At 45.2% G+C, this 3,184-nt stretch overlaps 1 protein-coding gene across 1 annotated transcript in view; it reads left to right on the top strand.

The window, feature by feature from the left end:
* Nucleotides 1-389: 389 nt before the first annotated feature.
* MTR (5-methyltetrahydrofolate-homocysteine methyltransferase) overlaps nucleotides 390-3,184 on the top strand; it is a 90,215-nt gene continuing 87,420 nt past the window's right edge. Inside the window, exon 1 of the mRNA XM_025039066.1 lies at nucleotides 390-530. The gene's annotated coding sequence lies outside the window, so the exon portion shown is untranslated. The remainder of the gene's footprint in view (nucleotides 531-3,184) is intronic.

Raw genomic sequence — 3,184 nt, forward strand, 5'->3', positions numbered from 1 at the left:
CCCTGGGGTGGCGTCTCCCCTTGACCCGCTGGCCGAGGTCCCGCGGGCGGACGGGCGGCGCCGTTAGACTCGGCGTCCACGTGTCTCCCCGGTTCCTTCCTCGCTGGCACTCCTCCTTCCCCACATGCACGCCTTCTTCTCGCCTGCACCCTTTCTTCCCCGCCGGCATCCCTCCTCCCCGCCGACACCCCGTCCTCCCGGCCTGCACCCCTTCCTCCCCGCCGACACCCCATCCTCCCGGCCTGCACCCCTTCCTCCCCGCCGACACCCCGTCTTCCCCGCCTGCACCCCTTACTCCCTGCCGGCACCCCGTCCCCACTTGCACCCCTTCCTCCACGGCACCTCATCTTCCCCACGTGCACCTCATCTTTCCCACGTGCACCCCTTGCTCCCCAGGCACACCGCAGCGCGCCGCTTTTCGTGCGCCAAAACGCGCTCTTAACGTCTGAGCAAGGACTTGCGGTTTGACTGATGGAGCCTCTTTCAGCGGGGTCCTGGGGAGGTTTTGCCTGATGTAACATTCTTATTCAGTAAGTAGTTACTGAGCACTTAACTGTGCTCAGCCAGAGTTCAGGAACTGAGCGATAAGGAAACCCAGAGAACTATTTAAAAAGCACACTGAATGTTTATTTTCCATTTCAGGGTTAGAGCAGTCGTTCTGCAAACTCCAGAGAGCAGAGAAGCACTGTGTTAAAACATTAGCAGATGCCCAGTAGGTCGTGAGGGGGAGTAGTATTTGCAAGTGGTTCTGATTTTGGTGGCTTTGGGATCACCATTGAGAAAAAAACTAGTACAAGAACTGAATATAATTTCAGCTTTACCATGAGCTCCGGGTCTGTAAGGTCATCCCTTGTTATGATCTGTGGATAAACACCCATAAAAACAGGTTATGTATGGGGTAGTGTTACTGGAGTTAAAGGGGCCCGTCTGCCCACCGCGTGTGTCTGAGTCAATCACATACATAAAAGTTTTGCGGCAAGAAAAGGATTTATTTTAGAGTTGCAAGTCCTGGAAACAGGCGAGCTAACACTCAAAGGCCTGGCTCCCCAGGTGTTTCGAGGGGACAGATCATATAAGGAAAAATCAGCAGTCATGGAACTAAGGGAGTTGGGGGTTGTGGGTGCTACCGATTGGGAAAAGGCTGTGATGATTGATTATTGTGTCCAGTTCTGGAATCAGCCATGGCGCCCTCCTGCGGTCTCCGTGGCCCATTCTGCCTCCACACGCCAGCCAAAATGTTATCCTTAGTATAACCCAAACGTATTGTCCCAATGATTATTGAAGTGTGGCTTTATTAACCTTATGTCCTAAGTCTTTAATGATTAAGGGAGTTGGCATACAAAGGTGGAAGAATAAGGGTGAAAAAAGCAAGTTAGTCATAATGCCATTATACTAGGTAAAGACTTTGAATCAGAGAAAAAACTGAGTGGAATCTGGGCGTGGTTACACTAGGAAATAAGAGCATCAGTAATAAGGGCAGAACAGTAGCTGTGCTGTAACAGAACGCTGTTCTGGTCCGGGGGAGGGTGAATACTCAATTCGTAGTAACTCAGAAGAAGAGTCATCAGAGATGAGCTAGTGACCCTGTTGATTCTAGGGTTCTCATAAATGGAATCGGTACAATTATTCTTGAAACCTGTGAAACTGTGAGAAGTATCTTATCACTTGTTAGAAAATAAGACCTGTCCCTCTCAGAGGGGTATTATGTAGTTATTTGAATAATGCTCTTACTCAGGACTTAAGGCCTTCTCTTCCCTATTTAACTTAAAAAAGGAAATATGTCATTTCCTTTTCATATGAATGTATCAGCAGCAGAATGCCCCAGCTAAGTGGGGGAACCACAGAACTAGATTCCTGAATCCACTTTGAAAGTGGTCAGGGAGAATCCGCTCTGTTTAGAACCTGACCAGGAGTAAAAGGTACGCGGAGTTCTAGACCTGATGAACTGAATATAGTTAGATAGGCTTTTTGGCTCTTATTTTTCATGGAAGAGAAACATTTCACTGAGTGCTGACCCTGCCAAGGGAAAGAAGCATTGTTAAGGTGACTTACGCTTATGAGAAGGCTCTGGAGGGGTGATGGTGATTAAAAGCCAGTGAAAGATGAGCCCCTATTGGGAAAGCTTGGGAAATACCTGAGGCTGAGAACAGAGATTTTAAGTTAATTTAAACCACCAAATCTGGGAGAAAGACCTTTCAGTTTCTCTAAAAAGGAAATCGTTCTCTCCTCAAGGATGAATAAGTGTGGGTGATGTAGAAGCAGTGGGCTTTTAAGGACCTCAGTTGCCGAGGAGTTTTGTATTCAGTCCATGCAGTTGTTCTGTTCTACATTCCCTTTTACCTCTGTTTTCTATTTACAATAGTCTTATTTTCATAGGCAGTCTTTTTCAAATACTAAATATATTTGTATATTTCTTTATACTCTAGTCTGTGTGTATGCATTTTTAATTTATGTAAATAGTATCGTGGTAGTTAACCATTTCTGACTTTTTCACTCAATATTCCAGCCTTAAAGTACAGCAGTGCAGCAGAGGTGTATCTGGTTACCACCGTGTAGTAGTCCACACGAGCATCCACCACGTTTTACTTCGCCGTATCTCAAGGTTGTCTCGAACTTGCCATCCCTACAGACATCCTCTTACGTGTTCTCTGTGGGTCCATGTGAGACTTTGGGAAATACACCAGGAGTGAGATTGCAGGTTTCTGCATGCTTCATGTTTCTAGGTCGTTGTAGGCAGCTCTCCAGAGTGGCTCTGTCAGCGTTCCAACAAGCATACTCGAGGGTCGGATTGTTTTTGGAATTACCCAGTTTTCTAATTATTGCCCATCTGTTGGATGTAAATTGGCATCATCTTGTTTTAATTCACAATGCTCTGATAGCTAATGAATTTGAGCATCTCTTCTCTACTCGTCTGTTGTTGTTTTCCGCTTCCTTGACTTGCCTATTCATGTCTTTTGCCCATTTTCCTATTTAATTTCTTATTGATTTGTAGGAGTTCCTTGTACATTATACATGTTAGTCCCTTTCAGTTTTAGACATTGCAGAATCTTCCTCCAATTCATAATCCGTTTATTACTTTGGTGTATGTTGAATTTCATTTAACAGAAATTGTTAGTTTTTATGTAATCAAATTTATCCTTTTTTTTAAAAAAAATTATAGGTTAGGCTTTTTGAGTCTTACGTC

This window comes from Pteropus alecto, unplaced genomic scaffold (assembly GCF_000325575.1).
Source record: "Pteropus alecto unplaced genomic scaffold, ASM32557v1 scaffold189, whole genome shotgun sequence".
NCBI classification, from domain to species: Eukaryota; Metazoa; Chordata; class Mammalia; order Chiroptera; family Pteropodidae; genus Pteropus; species Pteropus alecto.